General features: G+C 44.7%; 1 non-coding gene and 17 pseudogenes across 1 annotated transcript; all 18 read left to right on the top strand.

The window, feature by feature from the left end:
* Positions 1-11442: 11442 nt before the first annotated feature.
* LOC135601687 (5S ribosomal RNA) lies at positions 11443-11561 on the top strand (annotated as a pseudogene).
* A 350-nt stretch (positions 11562-11911) lies between these two features.
* Positions 11912-12030, top strand: LOC135602011 (5S ribosomal RNA; annotated as a pseudogene).
* Positions 12031-14539: 2509 nt separating this feature from the next.
* On the top strand, positions 14540-14658 carry LOC135604097 (5S ribosomal RNA; annotated as a pseudogene).
* A 350-nt stretch (positions 14659-15008) lies between these two features.
* On the top strand, positions 15009-15126 carry LOC135604534 (5S ribosomal RNA; annotated as a pseudogene).
* Positions 15127-15476: 350 nt separating this feature from the next.
* Positions 15477-15595, top strand: LOC135600766 (5S ribosomal RNA). The gene has a single exon (XR_010483079.1). It is a non-coding gene; the product is annotated as a 5S ribosomal RNA (ribosomal RNA).
* A 350-nt stretch (positions 15596-15945) lies between these two features.
* LOC135603529 (5S ribosomal RNA) lies at positions 15946-16064 on the top strand (annotated as a pseudogene).
* Positions 16065-16413: 349 nt separating this feature from the next.
* LOC135602781 (5S ribosomal RNA) lies at positions 16414-16532 on the top strand (annotated as a pseudogene).
* Positions 16533-16882: 350 nt separating this feature from the next.
* LOC135603088 (5S ribosomal RNA) lies at positions 16883-17001 on the top strand (annotated as a pseudogene).
* A 350-nt stretch (positions 17002-17351) lies between these two features.
* On the top strand, positions 17352-17470 carry LOC135601656 (5S ribosomal RNA; annotated as a pseudogene).
* Positions 17471-17821: 351 nt separating this feature from the next.
* Positions 17822-17940, top strand: LOC135602194 (5S ribosomal RNA; annotated as a pseudogene).
* A 350-nt stretch (positions 17941-18290) lies between these two features.
* Positions 18291-18409, top strand: LOC135603402 (5S ribosomal RNA; annotated as a pseudogene).
* A 350-nt stretch (positions 18410-18759) lies between these two features.
* On the top strand, positions 18760-18878 carry LOC135602782 (5S ribosomal RNA; annotated as a pseudogene).
* A 349-nt stretch (positions 18879-19227) lies between these two features.
* On the top strand, positions 19228-19346 carry LOC135602783 (5S ribosomal RNA; annotated as a pseudogene).
* Positions 19347-19696: 350 nt separating this feature from the next.
* Positions 19697-19815, top strand: LOC135602052 (5S ribosomal RNA; annotated as a pseudogene).
* A 350-nt stretch (positions 19816-20165) lies between these two features.
* On the top strand, positions 20166-20284 carry LOC135601657 (5S ribosomal RNA; annotated as a pseudogene).
* A 351-nt stretch (positions 20285-20635) lies between these two features.
* On the top strand, positions 20636-20754 carry LOC135602195 (5S ribosomal RNA; annotated as a pseudogene).
* Positions 20755-21104: 350 nt separating this feature from the next.
* Positions 21105-21223, top strand: LOC135603403 (5S ribosomal RNA; annotated as a pseudogene).
* A 350-nt stretch (positions 21224-21573) lies between these two features.
* LOC135604669 (5S ribosomal RNA) lies at positions 21574-21692 on the top strand (annotated as a pseudogene).
* The last annotated feature ends 2286 nt before the right edge of the window (positions 21693-23978 follow it).

Here is a 23978-nt window from a genome sequence, read left to right on the forward strand (position 1 = left end):
TTCGGTGCAGGGACTCGGTTGATAGTAGGGGGGGCTGAGGGCTTTAGTATTGTAGGTCGTGGAGTGATCCTTGTCCTCCGGGCTTCATGGTTCAATCGCTCCTCTTGAAGTCGTGCGAAAGAGATGGCTGCCATAAGCGTGTATGGTTGTCGTGCCTTAACTTCTCCCCGGATCTCCGGCTTTAAGCCCTCAATAAAAGTCCCCAATAACTGTTTTTCAGACCAATCACGAGTTTGATTAGATAACCTTTCAAACCTGGTTTGGTACTCCTGAATGGTGGAGGTTTGTCGGATCTTTGCTAGTTGTCCGTCAATGTTCTCGTAATAAGTTGGTCCGAAGCGGATCAGTAGTCCTTCTTTGAATTGTCGCCATGAAAGGGCTCCATAAGTGTGTTCAAACCAGTCAAACCATTGTATGGCATCCCCTTCAAGATGTATAGCTGCAATTTCTACCATGGATGCATCCGCAGTTTTATGGTACCGAAAATATCGCTCCGTGCGCGAGATCCAACCAATTGGGTCTCCTTCTTCCCATCTAGGGAAGTCCACTCTCATGCGCGAATAGTTGGGGTCGGTCATAGAACCTCCCCTCTCTTGGAAGTCATCTCTTTGGGCATGATTTGATTGATTAGAGCTCTCTCCTTGATGTGATTTCTTCGGGCTTGGTGGTCGGCCCAAACTGAATTCGGTAAGGAGAGTCCGAATCTTATCCTCCATTCGTGCCTCAAAGGCTTCAAACTTAGCATTGATTACGTCCTCAGATGCCATAGTATATGACTCCAAATCTGTGATGTTAAGATCTCTTTTTTGTTGACGGGTTAAAGGCATGTATAGGTTTGATAGAAATCAGTGAAAGTTTGCTGCAGAATTTTGTTGTCTTGTAAGAGCAGAATTAACGTCGAAGAAACAGCGGTTTCTCGACGAAATCTCCACAAAAATTTGAGAGATTTGAGGAGGGAATTGACAGCAATATCTCAGTTTATATGACAGCAAGGATGTCCAATTTAATCAAGAAAAATTCAGTAGTAACAGCAAGAAAATTGGTGTAAGTTGCGATAGCAGAATTCTCGTCGAAAAATTTCAGCAACTTACGATGAAATTTGCAGCAATATAGGAACGAAATTTTTTTTTTTTTTTTTTTTTTGGATTTTCGAATATGGATAACTAAATTGCAGCAGCAGTAAGGTAGGAAACCAGAACCTGTTGCAATTCAGAGGGAGATCAAAGGATGATCTGCGGTGGTGGAGATGACGGTGGAATTTGGCAAAGATCTTTTAAGCAATTGTGGGAATTGCTTTGGGCGGTTGTGGAGGGTTGATGGATGGCTGTGGAAGGGCAGCGAGATGCCAAGAATGCTGCTCTGATACCAAGTGTTAGAACCCTTGCAGATTCTAAACTTGGGGTTGATCTCTTTAGGGGATCGGCCTCCTTGGAACTCTATAGGGGTTCCTCCCTCCAAGTGCTGCTCAAAGGCTGCAGAAAAGTTTCATCTATTGCTTAAGAAAAGAGAAGGAATACATGGCTATTTATAGGGCTTCTAAACCCTATCTCCTAATAGGACTCCTACTTAAGACTCTTACTTCTAACCAACTCCTAATATGACTCATACTCAAGACTCCTATTCCCTTACAACTCCTAATTCTTATATAAGAAAAACCTCCTAACAGAATGTCTCTCTCTCAATTAGGACTCTCCTAGTTAGAGTCCTAACAGAGTGTCTCTCTCAATTAGGACTCTCCTAGTTAGAGTCCAAACAAAGTGTCCCTCTCAATTAGGACTCTCCTAGCTAGAGTCCTAACAGAATGTCCCTCTCAATTAGGACTCTCCTAGCTAGAGTCCTAACATTATCACAATCTAATTCATTTCTAATCTTTTTTTTTTTTTTTTTTAGTAAACTTGTCCTTGCTATTCCTGTTCTTGATCTCTAGAAATTCTTTTGATCATCAGAACAATTTTGTACACCAAATATCTTCTCCAATCGCATCATCTATTTTTTTTTCTACTACAAATGTATTAGGTTCACCACGCTTTTATTGCGCCACTCTGATTTAATATCCCCGATCAATCCTTTTATCGCACTTAATTAATCAAAGTAGATAGAGTAGGAGGACTAAATGTCCTCGTCATCCTAGATTCCTAAAATGCATCAAAGAAAATTTCCACCAATCACTATAGTTCACTAGACCTCAATATATTTTGCACGTCAACATATCAAATATTTCAGTGATCCTCAAACCATGCTCTAATACCACTCTGTCACGCCCCCTGAATTTAATTCTCATTTAGGAGGTGTGAACCTAATTCAAGATTGATAATATTTAATTCAACAAACAATCCAGGATCCAATCACACATTTGAGGTCACTAAGAAAAACATTCAAGTCATTCACCTCTACAATCCACAATTCACAAAACCTGTGCAGTTTATAATCATACATCATGTCACTAGATGATTCTTAAAATCCAAAAGCAACTTAACTAAACCATAACTATATCATAAATCCATAAGCGCGGCAATTAACGCAATCACAAAACCAACATTTACTACATGTTTATATCAGTACACAGTTTAGACTTAACATTTCCAAAATCCTGACGTAAGAGGTACTTTTCAAATATTTACAAGATACATCAATCTAGATTTGTCATTGATATTTCATTACACCCAAAAAGAACTTATACAACATCAACCTATCAAGTACAAAATATTTGCCCCAAAATCTTCTAATCTTCCACTGCCTCAACCCAATTTACACATTTTAGTGAGCGATAAGCTATCCTGAAAAATTTATATAGCAACGGGGTGAGCATATAAAGCTCAGCAAATGACTAACATATCCATAGCAAAGAGGACAGTTTTCAAACAAATGAGGTATCAAAATACAAAGCAGAGATACAAGATGAAACAGTAGCATGTTTTGTTTGAATGCAGAATTACAATATCATATCGTTCGAAGCACGTTTTATTCATATAATCTAGGAAAGGTAATTGGAGCATATCATTGGCATAAGGAGCATATCGATGACATATGGTAATTTCAAGGCATAACAAAGACGTAAGGAGCATTTTGGATATCATGAATGCAGAATTACGATGTCATTTCGTTCGAAGCACGTTTTGTTTATACAATCGAGGAAAGATAATTGGAGCATATCATTGGCATAAGGAGCATACAATGACATATGGTAGCTTTCAAGGTATAACAAAGTCTTATAACATTTCGGAAATATATCAAAGAACAAAACATGAATAGAAGCTCAAATGTCACATAACGATGCATTCATTTCATTCTTATTCAAAGCATGCATAGAAACATAGCCAAAGCTTTGGATATCATATCAAACACATAGAAGGTGAAGTGGGATCTCAGTCAGAATGTGATTCATCCAGAATATCCCACATAGCGGGCAATAAGCGCATACCCTTTACCATTTCTGGCAAAGGTCCAGAATATCCCACATAGCGGGACCCCACATAGCGGGCAATAAGCGCATACCCTTTACCATTTCTGGCAAAGGTCCAAACAATCCCACACACCAGAGTACAAGAGGGTAGTTTTAACAATAAGTAGCATATATCGGAAGCACACGCGGAACAACAAAGCGTACATGTGCCTTTACGAGTCAATCCGAAGTAAGCAATAATCTTTCACAAATGTAGTTAGATTTGAAAGGAAACAAAAGCAAGGGCATACAAGGATTTCAAGAAATCGCATATAGCTCAATTGAAATAAGAAAGTTAGATAAATTCAATGTCCAAAGAAATGAAATTGGAAGAGGCACATATCGAAAGCAAAATGCGGAACAATGGGATGCATGTGCTGAATCATTACGATGCAAACACGATCTTTAGATGATAGCTGCGGATATACAAATAAATAAAGGACAAAAGTATACAGGAATTTAAGGAATAATGTAAAGCTTAACTGAAGTAAGAGTTTTTGCCAAAATCGATTTCCAAAAGGAAGTAACAAGGAAAGCCGAAATCGACCAAAGCTCGATTCTGGCAGAATTTGATAGGAACATTGTTTGAACTATTTGGATAACCAATTATGCTCCAATTTATACAAAATAGGTGTCATTAGAAAGCTTTGTCAATCTAGATTTAGGAAAATCAAGTTTAACAAGAATTAAAATTTACAACAGGGAGTTACAGATAATTTCGTAGCGAAAGGTCTGAAAATATTAGCTCTGTTTTACTGAATCCATAGGGTCGATAAAAGCAGATGTTTCAGTTAGCAATTGTACTCCAAAAATTTCAAATCAGGTATATACAGAAATAATTTTGAGTCTAGCTTCGAATGAATCATACTTTGTATGAATCTGAGTTCACAGCAGAAAGTTATAAGTAGTTAAGCAACAAGAGGTCAGAAATTTCGATCCCTGTTTTACAGAATCTATAGGGTTAATTTAAACAGAAGTCTTAGTAGGCATTTAAACTCCAAATCGTTCGATATTAGTATCAAAATAAAGATTTTTTTTGTCTACTTTCAAATGGAACAGGTTTTGTCTAAATCAGAGTTTATTTCAAAATGTTATGACCGAAACAGTGCATCGAGGTCAGATTACCGAAAAATTACAGATTCATAGCTTTATATCAAAACGAAAGGAGGTCTGGTTCTCAGTTGAAATCTTTCAAATTTTGCAGAATAAAAATGGAAACAAAGATTAAGGTTACTGTAGGATGGGGTTAGAACACTTGCCTTAAACTTATTTGAATCCCAAAGGTGAGAAAATTGGTGAAAAACCTCAAGCTCTTCTTCTTCTTCTTCTTCTTCTTCTTCTTCTCTTCTCAAACTCACGTTGGCTGCAACTCTTCAGGTTTGTTTTCTTTAACCTTTCATCTAATTATTTGGGTTTTGGCTAATGCAAAAGTTGCAAGGTGTCATGCATGCATGAAAGGGGCTAGGTGTCATCTTTAGAGCAAAGATAAGTGGCACTCTTAGGTTAGCTAGTGACACATGTCCACTATATATATATATATATATATATATATTTTTTTTTAACTTAAATCTGAATCTTTCATAAATTATATCAAACTTCTAATATTTACTCTTAGGTCCCTAGTCATAAACCTTTAATATAATATCATTTAATATAAAATAATTATTAAATAATCCTTATTTTTACAAACAAACCTTTTACTAAATTTTCAAAAATGGGGGATGTTACACTCTCCCCTCCTTAAAAAAAAAATTTAGTCCTCTAAATTTATCATACCTCATTCGACAAAAAAAATGAGGATAAGCTTTCATCATTTCTTCCTCAAGCTCCCAAGTTGTTTCCTCTCCAGAATTATATCTCCAGATCACTTTAACTAGAGGGATAACCCGATTCCTCCTCTCTAGAATGATATCTCCAGATCACTTTAACTAGAGGGATAACCCGATTCCTCAAGATCTTTTCTTTTTTTTTATCAACAATCTGAGTGGGCTCTTCCACATAAGACAAGTCTTTATCCATCACCATCGGCTCATACTTAATGATATGAGAGGGATCAGGTATATACTTTCTGATCATTGAAACATGAAACATATCATGGATATGGCACAATGATGGTGGCAAGGCAATCCTGTAAGCGACAGAACCAACCCTCTCAAGAATCTCAAAAGGTCCAATAAATCTTGGGCTTAACTTTCCTTTCTTCCCAAATCTTACAATGCCTTTAGAAGGGGAGACATTCAGGAATACAAAATCCCCGATTTGAAACTTAATATTTCATCTTCTGTTATCAACATAACTCTTTTGACGACTCTGAGTAGTCTTTAACCTTTTTTCTTATAAGTTGAATTTTCTCAATAGTCTGTTGTACTTTTTCTGGTGCTAATAATTTTCTGTCGCCAATTTCTTCCCAACATATAGGCGTCCTACACATTCGCCCATATAAAGCTTCATAAGGAGCCATCTGAATATTTGAATGATAACTATTATTGTAAGTGAACTCAATAAGAGAGATATCTTTATCTCATTCACCTTTCCAATCCATAACCTAGGCTCGAAGCAAATCCTCAAGTGTTTGAATGGTTCTTTCTGATTGACCATCAGTTTGAGGGTGATAAGCAGTGCTAAACTTGACTTTAGTGCTAATAGATTCCTATAACCTTCTCCAAAATCTAGATAGAAATCTGGAGTCTCTATCAAAGATGATCTCCTTTGGAATACCATGAAGTCTTACTATTTTATTGATATATAAATCTGCAAGCCTATCAAGAGAATAAGTCATATTGATCGGTAGAAAATGTGCAGATTTCGTTAACCTATCAATGATAACCCAAATAGCATCATGCTTTCTAGAAGTTCGGGGTAGTCCTGAAATAAAGTCCATGGTAATACATTCTCATTTCATTCAAGAATATCTAAAGGTTGCAACAAATCTCTAGGTCTTTGGTGTTCTGCTTTGATTTGCTAACAAGTCAAACACTTTGAAACATATATTGCAATCTCCTTCTTTATGCCTTCCCACCAATAATGACTTTGGAGATCTCTATACATCTTAGTGCTACCAGGATGCATGGTGTACTTTGAATTATGACCATCCCTTAGGATTTGATTTTTGATATCTGAGTCATTTAGAACACATATTCTATCCCAAATCTTAATAGGCCATCCTCTGAAACTCGAAAATTCAGTTTCAATCCCTTTTCTACCTTATTCCTTAAGCAGATCAAGCGTCGATCTTATAGTTATCCTTCTTTAATTTGTTGAATGAGATCAGATTGCACTTGGATGGAGGCCATTAATATCATTGAGTCTTGCCCTTTTCTCATAACATTCAAATCATAATTCTCTTCTAATAACTTTCATTGCTTCATAACCAAAGTCGCCATAAAACTTGTAGATTTTCTACTAGGGCATCTACTACAACATTAGCTTTACCCGGGTGATAACGAATGGTACAATCATAATCCTTTAGAATTTCTATCCATAACTAACACCGGAGCACCCCATGATGAAACACTAGCACTGGAGCACCCTTATCTAATAGTCATTGTAGTTGCTTTTTTTTTTTTCTTTTTTTTTTTTTTTCCACTTACTCAAATGGTGTCATTCTATAAAGAGGCTTAGATATTGGAATTGTCCCAAGGACCAAATCAAAAGCAAATTTATCCTCTCTGTCTAGAGATAATCTAGGCAAGTCATTTGGAAATACATCAAGCAAGGAGGTAAATCTTGCCCAATACTCTCAAAATAAAAGATGGGATGATCTACTATGCAAAAAGTAATCATTTTGTATAACAATCTATACTGGTATGATTGGAAGATAGTCAATCCATACTTAGTATAATATCAAAACTCTAAATATCTAGGAGAACCAAATCAGCAAGAAGTTCGTGTTCTCCGATAGAAATCAAACAAGATGACCAGATCGAGTTTGTTATCAAACAATCCCCAATAGCAGTATTTACGTATAGCATATAATCCAGTGGTTTAGGTTGAATACCCATGTGATAAGCAAAATATTGTGAATCAAATCATAAATGAGACACATGGTCCAACAAATATTTGCATTCTTTCAAAAACATGAATAGTACCTTCGACCACTAATTCAGAAGTTTTAGAATCATATTCCATGATAACATACACTCTGGCATGGGCTGATGATTTATGAGGCAGTGATTCTTTCTTCTTGTCCAAAGAGCAGTCTTTTATTTTATGATCCAAATTTCCACAAGCAAAATAGGCTCCAGTCACCTACAAATACAAACTTATTTCATAATTTAACTCACATCATACACAGGATTGAATCTTTTGTGGTGACTTCCTTTGTTAAATCGATGATGTCTTGACCCTCTTGTTATCACAATCTAATTCATTTCTAATCTTTTTTTTTTTTTTTTTTAGTAAACTTGTCCTTGCTATTCCTGTTCTTGATCTCCAGAAATTCTTTTGATCATCAGAACAATTTCGTACACCAAATATCTTCTCCAATCGCATCATCTATTTTTTTTTCTGCTACAAATGTATTAGGTTCACCACGCTTTTATTGCGCCACTCTGATTTAATATCCCCGATCAATCCTTTTATCGCACTTAATTAATCAAAGTAGATAGAGTAGGAGGACTAAATGTCCTCGTCATCCTAGATTCCTAAAATGCATCAAAGAAAATTTCCACCAATCACTATAGTTCACTAGACCTCAATATATTTTGCACGTCAACATATCAAATATTTCAGTGATCCTCAAACCATGCTCTAATACCACTCTGTCACGCCCCCTGAATTTAATTCTCATTTAGGAGGTGTGAACCTAATTCAAGATTGATAATATTTAATTCAACAAACAATCCAGGATCCAATCACACATTTGAGGTCACTAAGAAAAACATTCAAGTCATTCACCTCTACAATCCACAATTCACAAAACCTGTGCAGTTTATAATCATACATCATGTCACTAGATGATTCTTAAAATCCAAAAGCAACTTAACTAAACCATAACTATATCATAAATCCATAAGCGCGGCAATTAACGCAATCACAAAACCAACATTTACTACATGTTTATATCAGTACACAGTTTAGACTTAACATTTCCAAAATCCTGACGTAAGAGGTACTTTTCAAATATTTACAAGATACATCAATCTAGATTTGTCATTGATATTTCATTACACCCAAAAAGAACTTATACAACATCAACCTATCAAGTACAAAATATTTGCCCCAAAATCTTCTAATCTTCCACTGCCTCAACCTAATTTACACATTTTAGTGAGCGATAAGCTATCCTGAAAAATTTATATAGCAACGGGGTGAGCATATAAAGCTCAGTAAATGACTAACATATCCATAGCAAAGAGGACAGTTTTCAAACAAATGAGGTATCAAAATACAAAGCAGAGATACAAGATGAAACAGTAGCATGTTTTGTTTGAATGCAGAATTACAATATCATATCGTTCGAAGCACGTTTTATTCATATAATCTAGGAAAGGTAATTGGAGCATATCATTGGCATAAGGAGCATATCGATGACATATGGTAATTTCAAGGCATAACAAAGACGTAAGGAGCATTTTGGATATCATGAATGCAGAATTACGATGTCATTTCGTTCGAAGCACGTTTTGTTTATACAATCGAGGAAAGATAATTGGAGCATATCATTGGCATAAGGAGCATACAATGACATATGGTAGCTTTCAAGGTATAACAAAGTCTTATAACATTTCGGAAATATATCAAAGAACAAAACATGAATAGAAGCTCAAATGTCACATAACGATGCATTCATTTCATTCTTATCCAAAGCATGCATAGAAACATAGCCAAAGCTTTGGATATCATATCAAACACATAGAAGGTGAAGTGGGATCTCAGTTAGAATGTGATTCATCCAGAATATCCCACATAGCGGGCAATAAGCGCATACCCTTTACCATTTCTGGCAAAGGTCTAGAATATCCCACATAGCGGGACCCCACATAGCGGGCAATAAGCGCATACCCTTTACCATTTCTGGCAAAGGTCCAGACAATCCCACACACCAGAGTACAAGAGGGTAGTTTTAACAATAAGTAGCATATATCGGAAGCACACGCGGAACAACAAAGCGTACATGTGCCTTTACGAGTCAATCCGAAGTAAGCAATAATCTTTCACAAATGTATTTAGATTTGAAAGGAAACAAAAGCAAGGGCATACAAGGATTTCAAGAAATCGCATATAACTCAATTGAAATAAGAAAGTTAGATAAATTCAATGTCCAAAGAAATGAAATTGGAAGAGGCACATATCGAAAGCAAAATGCGGAACAATGGGATGCATGTGCTGAATCATTACGATGCAAACACGATCTTTAGATGATAGCTGCGGATATACAAATAAATAAAGGACAAAAGTATACAGGAATTTAAGGAATAATGTAAAGCTTAACTGAAGTAAGAGTTTTTGCCAAAATCGATTTCCAAAAGGAAGTAACAAGGAAAGCCGAAATCGACCAAAGCTCGATTCTGGCAGAATTTGATAGGAACATTGTTTGAACTATTTGGATAACCAATTATGCTCCAATTTATACAAAATAGGTGTCATTAGAAAGCTTTGTCAATCTAGATTTAGGAAAATCAAGTTTAACAAGAATTGAAATTTACAACAGGGAGTTACAGATAATTTCGTAGCGAAAGGTCTGAAAATATTAGCTCTGTTTTACTGAATCCATAGGGTCGATAAAAGCAGATGTTTCAGTTAGCAATTGTACTCCAAAAATTTCAAATCAGGTATATACAGAAATAATTTTGAGTCTAGCTTCGAATGAATCATACTTTGTATGAATCTGAGTTCACAGCAGAAAGTTATAAGTAGTTAAGCAACAAGAGGTCAGAAATTTTGGTCCCTGTTTTACAGAATCTGTAGGGTTAATTTAAATAGAAGTCTTAGTAGGCATTTAAACTCTAAATCGTTCGATATTAGTATCAAAATAAAGATTTTTTTGTCTACTTTCAAATGGAACAGGTTTTGTCTAAATCAGAGTTTATTTCAAAATGTTATGACCGAAACAGTGCATCGAGGTCAGATTACCGAAAAATTACAGATTCATAGCTTTATATCAAAACGAAAGGAGGTCTGGTTCTCAATTGAAATCTTTCAAATTTTGCAGAATAAAAATGGAAACAAAGATTAAGGTTACTGTGGGATGGGGTTAGAACACTTGCCTTAAACTTATTTGAATCCCAAAGGTGAGAAAATTGGTGAAAAACCTCAAGCTCTTCTTCTTCTTCTTCTTCTTCTTCTTCTCTTCTCAAACTCACGTTGGCTGCAACTCTTCAGGTTTGTTTTCTTTAACCTTTCATCTAATTATTTGGGTTTTGGCTAATGCAAAAGTTGCAAGGTGTCATGCATGCATGAAAGGGGCTAGGTGTCATCTTTAGAGCAAAGATAAGTGGCACTCTTAGGTTAGCTAGTGACACATGTCCATTATATATATATATATATATATATATATATATATATATATATATATATATATATATATATATATATATATATATATATATATATATTTTTAACTTAAATCTGAATCTTTCATAAATTATATCAAACTTCTAATATTTACTCTTAGGTCCCTAGTCATAAACCTTTAATATAATATCATTTAATATAAAATAATTATTAAATAATCCTTATTTTTACAAACAAACCTTTTACTAAATTTTCAAAAATGGGGGATGTTACACTACGCAGGCAGTATTGAGGGGCTCGGAGAGAGCTTTCCGGATTGGGATCGCAATAGCGATTCCGAGATCGTTCTAGAAAGTGCCGATGGTTTCGACACGCGCTTGCCGTGACCGATACGCAGTCGTCGGGCTAGGGCTCGGAGAGAGCTTGCAATAGGGATTTCGTGAACGTTCGAGAAAGCACCGACGGTTTCGTGATGGGCAAGAGGCTCCGGACGTTGATGCGCCGACCGCGACGTGCACATAGGCGAGGGACGAAGCTCGCGAAACGGGTGCGATAATGCCAGCACTAAATCACCAGATCCCATCAAAACACCGAAGTTAAGCGTGCTTGGGCCAGAGTAGTACTACGATGGGTGACCCCCTTGGAAGTCCTCGTGTTGCACTCCTTTTTGCATCCCGGGATACGAAACATCTCTCGTAGAGCTCCGAGACAATTGTTTTGGGGCTGGAAATTTGCTATGACCGCTACGCAGTCAGTATCGAGGGGCTCGGAGAGAGCTTTCCGGATTGGGGTCGCAATAGCGATTCCGAGATCGTTCTAGAAAGTGCCGATGGTTTCGGCACGCACTTGCCGTGATCGATACGCAGTCGTCGGGCTAGGGCTCGGAGAGAGCTTGCAATAGGGATTTCGTGAACGTTCGAGAAAGCACTGACGGTTTCGTGACGGGCAAGAGGCTCCGGACGTTGATGCGCCGACCGCGACGTGCACATAGGCGAGGGACGAAGCTCGCGAAATGGGTGCGATAATGCCAGCACTAAATCACCAGATCCCATCAAAACATCGAAGTTAAGCGTGCTTGGGCCAGAGTAGTACTACGATGGGTGACCCCTTGGGAAGTCCTCGTGTTGCACTCCTTTTTGCATCCCGGGATACGAAACATCTCCCGTAGAGCTCCGAGATGATTGTTTTGGGGCTGGAAATTTGCTGTGACCGCTACGCAGTCAGTATCGAGGGGCTCGGAGAGAGCTTTCCGGATTGGGGTCGCAATAGCGATTCCTAGATCGTTCTAGAAAGTGCCGATGGTTTCGGCACGCGCTTGCCGTGACCGATACGCAGTCGTCGGGCTAGGGCTCGGAGAGAGCTTGCAATAGGGATTTCATGAACGTTCGAGAAAGCGCCGACAGTTTCGTGATGGGCAAGAGGCTCTGGACGTTGATGCGCCTGTTAGGATCGAGAGCACTAAGAGGGGGGGGGGTGAATTAGTGCAGCGGATATTTTTCAGCGATTAAAACCAAAAGCTGTGTTCGTTCGATAAAGACTATTTTGATGCAAAAGCCGATTCTAAGATTACTTATGATTAAGTGCAGTTTACGTTTAAACACAATTAGCGTCTAAACACAGTTTGCGTCTAAATGCAGATTGCGTCTAAACTCAGATTGCGTCTAAGCGTAGTTTGCGTCTTAGCGCAGTTTGCGTCTTAGCGCAGGTTGCGTCTAAGCGCAGATTGCGTCTAAACGCAGATTGCGTCTAACCGCAGATTGCGTCTAAACACAGTTTGCGTCTAGGAGCAGTTTAAGCAGAAGTATAAAGACAATGTGCTACTGTTGTACAGCTCGAAAAGTAATCTGCAAAAAATAGATTTACGTCTAAACGCAGATTTACGTCTAGACGCAGATTTACGTCTGAACGCAGATTTACGTCTTAAACGCAGATTTGCGTCTGAACTTTGAAACTCGTTTGTATACTCGCAGAAGGCAGTATGCAGTTGAAATCAAGACGTAAACGTGAACTGAGATATGATGATTGTGCGAGGAAAGTCGATTTACGTCTAAATGCAGTTTTACGTCTAAATGTTGAAACTCGTTCGTAAAATTATAGAGGACAGTTTGCAGTTATCACTAGGATCAAAAGTAAGTGTAAACTGCAAAGAAACTCGTTCGTAAAAGCACGGAAGACAGTTCTACATAATCAAACGTAAACGTAAACTGTAATGTACGAAAATACAAATTTACGTCTGAATGCAGATTCGGAAGAACAGCACTTAGAACTTGTTCGTGAAAGCACAGAGAGCAGTAGTAATGAAGGAGGTTTGCAGTAATGATAAAGTGCTCAAAAATAAACGCAAACCAGAGATTTAGAGTGGTTCGGTCAGCCTTGACCTACTCCACTTTTGGCTTCCTCCACCGACGAGGTCGCCGACGTCAACTAGGGGCCTTCCTTCAATAGGCGAAGGCCAAACTTCCCTTTTACAGTTTCTCTCCTTTTGACAGGCTCAGGAGACAACCTTTACAGACCTTTCTCTCCTCACTTTACAACTGAAAACTTAAAGAACAGAAGGAGGAAACTTAAAGGCTTTACAACACTTTTGAGCTCTTAGAATCACAGAAAAGATCAAGATTTCGGTGTAGGTCTTTTTCTTTTCAGTGTTGAATGGGTGGGGAATTTATAGGCCCCAACCCAATTCAAATTTGGAGCTCAAAACAATCAAATCCCGGAATTCTGGGATCAGGCGGTTGCACCTCTTGACTGGAGAGGTTGCACCGCCTGGCAGAGCTCGAAGACCGAGCTCAGGCGGTGCCACCTCTCTGCCAGGGAGGTTGCACCGCCCAGTCTTGCTCGAAGACTGAGCTCAGGCGGTGCCACCTCTCTGCCAGGGAGGTTGCACCGCCTAGTCTTGCTCGAAGACTGAGCTTGCCACCTCTCTGCCAGGGAGGTTGCACCGCCCAGTCTTGCTCGAAGACTGAGCTCAGGCGGTGCCACCTCCCGGCTGGGGAGGTTGCACCGCCCAGTCTCGCTGGAAGGCCTAGCCCAAGAGGTGCCACCTCCTGGCCTGGGCGGTTGCACCTCCTGGTGCAATCAGGGTCCGAATGGTTCATTCCATTCGGCCCAATTTCAGTCTTTCAGGGGCCCAATTGCCCCATGATTAAGCCAATGGGATCACCTCCCATTTTCCAACTTAATCAACGTGCTAACTACGATTAAATCTAAGACAACTTTTGCAGCTTTGCTTCGGTGCGTCAATCGCTCCTTCCGGCGAGTTTCCGGCGAACTTCCGTCGATCATCCGATGAACCCTCGGTGATGCTCCTGCGGACTTCCGGCAAACTCCTGGACTTTGCGACGATCCATTTGGCAAGTTCCGACGAGCTTCGCTTGGCAAGCTTCTGGACTTCTCGGATCTGTTCTCGCAGAACCTCCGATGACCGTCCGAACTTCCGTCGAACTCTCGAACTCCCAACGTGATCATGAACTTGACTCCGGCGCAACTCCTGCTGCTTGTCTATCTTTCATCGTAGTTAATCCTGCACACTTATCTCAACACATAGATTAGACAACAAATGACAATTGACTTCATCATCAAAATCCGAGATTCAACAGCGCCGACCGCGACGTGCACATAGGCGAGGGACGAAGCTCGCGAAACGGGTGCGATAATGGCGGCACTAAATCACTGGATCCCATCAAAACAACGAAGTTAAGCGTGCTTGGGCTAGAGTAGTACTACCATGGGTGACCCCCTGGGAAGTCCTCGTGTTGCACTCCTTTTTGCATCCCGGGATACGAAACATCTCCCGTAGAGCTCCGTGACGATTGTTTTGGGGCAGGAAATTTGCTATCACCGCTACGCAATCAGTATCGAGGGGCTCGGAGAGAGCTTTCCGGATTGGGGTCGCAATAGCGATTCCGAGATCGTTCTAGAAAGTGCCGATGGTTTCGGCACGCGCTTGCCGTGACCGATACGCAATCGTCGGGCTAGGGCTCGGAGAGAGCTTGCTATAGGGATTTCGTGAACGTTCGAGAAAGCGACGAGGGTTTCGTGACGGGCAAGAGGCTCCGGACGTTGATGCGCTGACTGCGACGTGCACATAGGCAAGGGACGAAGCACGCGAAACAGGTGCGATAATGCCAGCACTAAATCACCAGATCCTATCAAAACACCGAAGTTAAAAGTGCTTGGGCTATAGTAGTACTAGATGGGTGACCCCCTGGGAAGTCTTCGTGTTGCACTCCTTTTTGCATCCCGGGATACGAAACATCTCCCGTAGAGCACCAAGACGATTGTTTTGGGGCTGGAAATTTGCTGTGACCGCTACGCAGTCAGTATCGAGGGGCTCGGAGAGAGCTTTCCGGATTGGGGTCGCAATAGCGATTCCGAGATCGTTCTAGAAAGTGCCGATGGTTTCGGCACGCGCTTGACGTGTCCGATACGCAGTCGTCGGGCTTGGGCTCGGAGAGAGCTTGCAATAGGGATTTCGTGAACGTTCGAGAAAGCGACGACGGTTTCGTGACGGGCAAGAGGCTCCGGACGTTGATGCGCCGACCGCGATGTGCACATAGGAGAGGGACGAAGCATGCGAAACGGGTGCGATAATGCCGGCACTAAATCACCAGATCCCATCAAAACACCGAAGTTAAGCGTGCTTGGGCAAAAGTAGTACTACGATGGGTGACCCCCTGGGAAGTCTTCGTGTTGCACTCCTTTTTGCATCCCGGGATACGAAACATCTCCCGTAGAGCTCCGAGACGATTGTTTTGGGGCTGGAAATTTGCTGTGACCGCTACGCAGTCAGTATCGAGGGGCTCGGAGAGAGCTTTCCGGATTGGGGTCGCAATAGCGATACCGAGATCGTTCTAGAAAGTGCCGATGATTTCGGCACGCGCTTGCCGTAACCGATACGCAGTCGTCGGGCTAGGGCTCGGAGAGAGCTTGCAATAGGGATTTCGTGAACGTTCGAGAAAGCGCCGACGGTTTCGTGACGGGCAAGAGGCTCTGGACGTTGATGCGCCGACCGCGACGTGCACATAGGCGAGGGACGAAGCTCGCGAAACGGGTGCGATAATGGCAGCATTAAATCACCGGATCCCATCAAAACACCGAAGTTAAGCGTGGTTGGGCCAGAGTAGTACTACGATGGGTGACCCCCTGGGAAGTCCTCGTGTTGCACTCCTTTTTGCATCCCGGGATACGAAACATCTCCCGTAGAGCTCCGAGACGATTGTTTTGGGGCTGGAAATTTGCTATCACCGCTACGTAGTCATTATCGAGGGGCTCGGAGAGAGCTTTCCGGATTGGGCTCGCAATAGCGATTCCGAGATCGTTCTAGAAAGTGCCGATGGTTTCGGCACGCGCTTGCCGTGACCGATACGCAGTCGTCGGCTAGGGCTCGGAGAGAGCTTGCAATAGGAATTTCGTGAACGTTCGAGAAAGCACCGACGGTTTCGTGACGGGCAAGAGGCTCCGGACATTGATGCGCCGATCGCGACGTGCACATAAGCGAGGGACGAAGCACGTGAAACGGGTGCGATAATGCCAGCACTAAATCACCAGATCCCATCAAAACACCGAAGTTAAGCGTGCTTGGGCTAGAGTAGTACTACGATGGGTGACCCCCTGGGAAGTCTTCATGTTGCACTCCTTTTTGCATCCCGGGATACGAAACATCTCCCGTAGACCTCCGAGACGATTGTTTTGGGGCTGGAAATTTGCTGTGACCACTACGCAGTCAGTATCGAGGGGCTCGTAGAGAGCTTTCCGGATTGGGGTCGCAATAGCGATTCCGAGATCATTCTAGAAAGTGCCGATGGTTTCGGCACGCGCTTGCCGTGACCGATACGCAGTCGTCGGGCTTGGGCTCGGAGAGAGCTTGCAATAGGGATTTCGTGAACGTTCGATAAAGCGTCGACGGTTTCGTGACGGGCAAGAGGCTCCGGACGTTGATGCGCCGACCGCGATGTGCACATAGGCGAGGGACGAAGCACGCGAAACGGGTGCGATAATGCCAGCACTAAATCACAAGATCCCATCAAAACACCGAAGTTAAGCGTACTTGGGCCAGAGTAGTACTACGATGGGTGACCCCCTGGGAAGTCCTCGTGTTGCACTCCTTTTTGCATCCCGGGATACGAAACATCTCCCGTAGAGCTCCGAGACGATTGTTTTGGGGCTGGAAATTTGCTGTGACTGCTACGCAGTCAGTATCGAGGGGCTCGGAGAGAGCTTTCCGGATTGGGGACGCAATAGCGATTCCGAGATCGTTCTAGAAAGTGCCGATGGTTTCGGCACGCGCTTGCCGTGACCGATACGCAGTCGTCGGGCTAGGGCTCGGAGAGAGCTTGCAATAGGGATTTCGTGAACATTCGAGAAAGCGACGACGGTTTCGTGACGGGCAAGAGGCTCCGGACGTTGATGCGCCGACCGCGACGTGCACATAGGCGAGGGACGAAGCACGCGAAACAGGTGCGATAATGCCAGCACTAAATCACCAGATCCCATCAAAACACCGAAGTTAAGCGTGCTTGGGCCAGAGTAGTACTACGATGGGTGACCCCCTGGGAAGTCCTCGTGTTGCACTCCTTTTTGCATCCAAGGGATACGAAACATCTCCCGTAGAGCTCCGAGACGATTGTTTTGGGAGTAGAAATTTGCTGTGACCGCTACACTGTCAGTATCGAGGGGCTCGGAGAGAGCTTTCCGGATTGGGCTCACAATAGCGATTCCGAGATCGTTCTAGAAAGTGCCGATGGTTTCGGCACGCGCTTGCCGTGACCGATACGCAGTCGTCGGGCTAGGGCTCGGAGAGAGCTTGCAATAGGGATTTCGTGAACGTTCGAGAAAGCGACGACGGTTTCGTGACGGGCAAGAGGCTCCGGACGTTGATGCGCCGACCGCGACGTGCACATAAGCGAGGGACGAAGCACGCGAAACGGGTGCAATAATGCCAGCACTAAGTCACCAGATCCCATCAAAACACCGAAGTTAAGCGTGCTTGGGCTAGAGTAGTACTACGATGGGTGACCCCCTGGGAAGTCTTCGTGTTGCACTCCTTTTTGCATCCCGGGATACGAAACATCTCCCGTAGACCTCCGAGACGATTGTTTTGGGGCTGGAAATTTGCTGTGACCGCTACGCAGTCAGTATCGAGGGGCTCGTAGAGAGCTTTCCGGATTGGGGTCGCAATAGCGATTCCGAGATCATTCTAGAAAGTGCCGATGGTTTCGGCACGCACTTGCTGTGACCGATACGCAGTCGTCGGGCTTGGGCTCGGAGAGAGCTTGCAATAGGGATTTCGTGAACGTTCGATAAAGCGACGACGGTTTCGTGACGGGCAAGAGGCTCCGGACGTTGATGCGCCGACCGCGATGTGCACATAGGCGAGGGACGAAGCACGCGAAACGGGTGCGATAATGCCAGCACTATATCACAAGATCCCATCAAAACACCGAAGTTAAGCATGCTTGGGCCAGAGTAGTACTACGATGGGTGACCCCCTGGGAAGTCCTCGTGTTGCACTCCTTTTTGCATCCCGGGATACGAAACATCTCCCGTAGAGCTCCGAGACGATTGTTTTGGGGCTGGAAATTTGCTTTGACCGCTACGCAGTCAGTATCGAGGGGCTCGGAGAGAGCTTTCCGGATTGGGGTCGCAATAGCGATTCCGAGATCGTTCTAGAAAGTGCCGATGGTTTCGGCACGCGCTTGCCGTGACCGATACGCAGTCGTCGGGCTAGGGCTCGGAGAGAGCTTGCAATAGGGATTTCGTGAACATTCGAGAAAGCGACGACGGTTTCGTGACGGGCAAGAGGCTCCGGACGTTGATGCGCCGACCGCGACGTGCACATAGGCGAGGGACGAAGCACGTGAAACGGGTGCGATAATGCCAGCACTAAATCACCAGATCCCATCAAAACACCGAAGTTAAGCGTGCTTGGGCTAGAGTAGTACTACGATGGGTGACCCCCTGGGAAGTCTTCATGTTGCACTCCTTTTTGCATCCCGGGATACGAAACATCTCCCGTAGACCTCCGAGACGATTGTTTTGGGGCTGGAAATTTGCTATCACCGCTACGTAGTCATTATCGAGGGGCTCGGAGAGAGCTTTCCGGATTGGGCTCGCAATAGCGATTCCGAGATCGTTCTAGAAAGTGCCGATGGTTTCGGCACGCGCTTGCCGTGACCGATACGCAGTCGTCGGCTAGGGCTCGGAGAGAGCTTACAATAGGAATTTCGTGAACGTTCGAGAAAGCACCGACGGTTTCGTGACGGGCAAGAGGCTCCGGACATTGATGCGCCGATCGCGACGTGCACATAAGCGAGGGACGAAGCACGTGAAACGGGTGCGATAATGCCAGCACTAAATCACCAGATCCCATCAAAACACCGAAGTTAAGCGTGCTTGGGCTAGAGTAGTACTACGATGGGTGACCCCCTGGGAAGTCTTCATGTTGCACTCCTTTTTGCATCCCGGGATACGAAACATCTCCCGTAGACCTCCGAGACGATTGTTTTGGGGCTGGAAATTTGCTGTGACCACTACGCAGTCAGTATCGAGGGGCTCGTAGAGAGCTTTCCGGATTGGGGTCGCAATAGCGATTCCGAGATCATTCTAGAAAGTGCCGATGGTTTCGGCACGCGCTTGCCGTGACCGATACGCAGTCGTCGGGCTTGGGCTCGGAGAGAGCTTGCAATAGGGATTTCGTGAACGTTCGATAAAGCGTCGACGGTTTCGTGACGGGCAAGAGGCTCCGGACGTTGATGCGCCGACCGCGATGTGCACATAGGCGAGGGACGAAGCACGCGAAACGGGTGCGATAATGCCAGCACTAAATCACAAGATCCCATCAAAACACCGAAGTTAAGCGTGCTTGGGCCAGAGTAGTACTACGATGGGTGACCCCCTGGGAAGTCCTCGTGTTGCACTCCTTTTTGCATCCCGGGATACGAAACATCTCCCGTAGAGCTCCGAGACGATTGTTTTGGGGCTGGAAATTTGCTGTGACTGCTACGCAGTCAGTATCGAGGGGCTCGGAGAGAGCTTTCCGGATTGGGGACGCAATAGCGATTCCGAGATCGTTCTAGAAAGTGCCGATGGTTTCGGCACGCGCTTGCCGTGACCGATACGCAGTCGTCGGGCTAGGGCTCGGAGAGAGCTTGCAATAGGGATTTCGTGAACATTCGAGAAAGCGACGACGGTTTCGTGACGGGCAAGAGGCTCCGGACGTTGATGCGCCGACCGCGACGTGCACATAGGCGAGGGACGAAGCACGCGAAACAGGTGCGATAATGCCAGCACTAAATCACCAGATCCCATCAAAACACCGAAGTTAAGCGTGCTTGGGCCAGAGTAGTACTACGATGGGTGACCCCCTGGGAAGTCCTCGTGTTGCACTCCTTTTTGCATCCAAGGGATACGAAACATCTCCCGTAGAGCTCCGAGACGATTGTTTTGGGAGTAGAAATTTGCTGTGACCGCTACACTGTCAGTATCGAGGGGCTCGGAGAGAGCTTTCCGGATTGGGCTCACAATAGCGATTCCGAGATCGTTCTAGAAAGTGCCGATGGTTTCGGCACGCGCTTGCCGTGACCGATACGCAGTCGTCGGGCTAGGGCTCGGAGAGAGCTTGCAATAGGGATTTCGTGAACGTTCGAGAAAGCGACGACGGTTTCGTGACGGGCAAGAGGCTCCGGACGTTGATGCGCCGACCGCGACGTGCACATAAGCGAGGGACGAAGCACGCGAAATGGGTGCAATAATGCCAGCACTAAGTCACCAGATCCCATCAAAACACCGAAGTTAAGCGTGCTTGGGCTAGAGTAGTACTACGATGGGTGACCCCCTGGGAAGTCTTCGTGTTGCACTCCTTTTTGCATCCCGGGATACGAAACATCTCCCGTAGACCTCCGAGACGATTGTTTTGGGGCTGGAAATTTGCTGTGACCGCTACGCAGTCAGTATCGAGGGGCTCGTAGAGAGCTTTCCGGATTGGGGTCGCAATAGCGATTCCGAGATCATTCTAGAAAGTGCCGATGGTTTCGGCACGCACTTGCTGTGACCGATACGCAGTCGTCGGGCTTGGGCTCGGAGAGAGCTTGCAATAGGGATTTCGTGAACGTTCGATAAAGCGACGACGGTTTCGTGACGGGCAAGAGGCTCCGGACGTTGATGCGCCGACCGCGATGTGCACATAGGCGAGGGACGAAGCACGCGAAACGGGTGCGATAATGCCAGCACTATATCACAAGATCCCATCAAAACACCGAAGTTAAGCATGCTTGGGCCAGAGTAGTACTACGATGGGTGACCCCCTGGGAAGTCCTCGTGTTGCACTCCTTTTTGCATCCCGGGATACGAAACATCTCCCGTAGAGCTCCGAGACGATTGTTTTGGGGCTGGAAATTTGCTTTGACCGCTACGCAGTCAGTATCGAGGGGCTCGGAGAGAGCTTTCCGGATTGGGGTCGCAATAGCGATTCCGAGATCGTTCTAGAAAGTGCCGATGGTTTCGGCACGCGCTTGCCGTGACCGATACGCAGTCGTCGGGCTAGGGCTCGGAGATAGCTTGCAATAGGGATTTCGTGAACGTTCGAGAAAGCCACGATGATTTCGTGACGGGCAAGAGGCTCCGGACGTCGATGTGCCGACCGCGACGTGCACATAGGCGAGGGAAGAAGCTCGCGAAACGGGTGCGATAATGGCAGCACTAAATCACCGGATCCCTTCAAAACACCGAAGTTAAGCGTGCTTGGGCCTGAGTAGTACTAGGATGGTTGAGCCCCTGGGAAGTCATCGTGTTGCACTCCTTTTTGCATCCCGGGATACGAAACATCTCCCGTAGAGCTCCGAGACGATTGTTTTGGGACTGGAAATTTGCTTTGACCGCTACGCAGTCTGTATCGAGGGGCTCGGAGAGAGCTTTCCGGATTGGGGTCGCAATAGCGATTTCGAGATCGTTCTAGAAAGTGCCGATGGTTTCGGCACGCGCTTGCCGTGACCGATACGCAATCGTCGGGCTAGGGCTCGGAGAGAGCTTGTAATAGGGATTTCTTGAACGTTCGAGAAAGCGACGACGGTTTCGTGACGGGCAAGAGGCTCCGGACGTTGATGCGCCGACCGCGACGTGCACATAGGCGAGGGACGAAGCACGCGAAACAGTTGCGATAATGCCAGCACTAAATCACCGGATCCCATTAAAACACCGAAGTTAAGCGTGCTTGGGCAAAAGTAGTACTACGATGGGTGACCCCCTTGTTGAATCTCGTATTTTGATGATGAAACTCCTTGATATATGTTTATGATTTAATCTACGTTTTGAGTGACGCAGGGTGCTTCGATCAGGATGAGACAATTAAAGCAGGAACATCATGTTGTGCCGGAGGAACATGTTAGAAGATTGGACGTCGGGCCGGTGGATCGGTCGACGTATCGACAGAAGGCTTCGGGCCGTGGACTCGGGCATCGGGCCAAGAAGAGCGGGTATTGTGCCAAGGATATCGGAGTTGCGGAGACAACAGGCCGATTGGGCAATAGGCTGCAGGAAAGGACGATGCGCCGAAGAATCGGACGAAGCGTCGAGGGACCAATGACATGCCGGACAACTTGGTTAATTGCTTAGGATTAATTGTCTCGATCGAAGTTTTTGTTTTTGTGTGTGCAGGATTAACTACGATGAAAGAAAGACAAGCAGCAGGAGTTGCGCCGGAGTCAAGTTCATGATCACGTTGGGAGTTCGAGAGTTCGACGGATGTTCGGACGGTCGTCGGAGGTTCTGCGAGAACAGATCCGAGAAGTCCAGAAGCTTGCCAAGCGAAGCTCATCGGAACTTGCCAAGTGGATCATCGCAAAGTCCAGGAGTTTGCCGGAAGTCCGCAGGAGCATCACCGAGGGTTCATCGGATGATCGACGGAAGTTCGCCGGAAACTCGCCGGAAGAAGCGATTGACGCACCGAAGCAAAGCTGCAGAAATTGTCTTAGATTTAATCGTAGTTAGCACGCTGATTAAGTTGGAAAATGGGAGGTGATCCCATTGGCTTAATCTTGGGGCAATTGGGCCCCTGAAGGACTGAAATTGGGCCGAATGGAATGAACCATTCGGACCCTGATTGCACCAGGAGGTGCAACCGCCCAGGCCAGGAGGTGGCACCGCCTGGGCTGTGTCTTCCAGCGAGACTGGGCGGTGCAACCTCCCCAGCCGGGAGGTGGCACCGCCTGAGCTCAGTCTTCGAGCTAGACTGGGCGGTGCAACCTCCCTGGCAGAGAGGTGGCACCGCCTGAGCTCAGTCTTCGAGCTAGACTGGGCGGTGCAACCTCCCTGGCAGAGAGGTGGCACCGCCTGAGCTCAGTCTTCGAGCAAGACTGGGCGGTGCAACCTCCCTGGAAGAGAGGTGGCACCGCTTGAGCTCGGTCTTCGAGCTCTGCCAGGCGGTGCAACCTCTCCAGTCAAGAGGTGCAACCGCCTGATCCCGGAATTCCGGGATTTGATCGTTTTGAGCTCCAAATTTGAATTGGGTTGGGGCCTATAAATTCCCCACCCATTCAGCACTGAAAAGATACAGACCTACACCGAAATCTTGATCTTTTCTGTGATTCTAAGAGCTCAAAAGTGTTGTAAATCCTTTAAGTCTCCTCCTTCTGTTCTTCAAGTTTTCAGTTGTAAAGTGAGGAGAGAAAGGTCTGTAAAGGTTGTCTCCTGAGCCTGTCAAAAGGAGAGAAACTGTAAAAGGGCAGTTTGGCCTTCACCCATTGAAGGAAGGCCCCTAGTTGACGTCAGCAACCTCGTCGGTGGAGGAAGCCAAAAGTGGAGTAGGTCAGGACTGACCGAACCACTCTAAATCTCTGGTTTGCGTTTATTTTTGAGCACTTTATCTTTACTGCAAACCTCCTCCACTACTACTGCTCTCTGCGCTTTCACGAACAAGTTCTAAGTGCTGTTCTTCCGAATCTGCATTCAGACGTAAAATCGTGTTTTAGTACATTACAGTTTACGTTTACGTTTTGATTCTACAGAACTGTCTCTCTGCGCTTTTACAAATGAGTTCTGTGCAGTTTACGTTTACGTCTTGATTTCATTTACAACTGCAAACTGTCTT

This window comes from Musa acuminata, chromosome BXJ2-1 (genome assembly GCF_036884655.1).
Source record: "Musa acuminata AAA Group cultivar baxijiao chromosome BXJ2-1, Cavendish_Baxijiao_AAA, whole genome shotgun sequence".
Taxonomy (NCBI): Eukaryota; Viridiplantae; Streptophyta; class Magnoliopsida; order Zingiberales; family Musaceae; genus Musa; species Musa acuminata.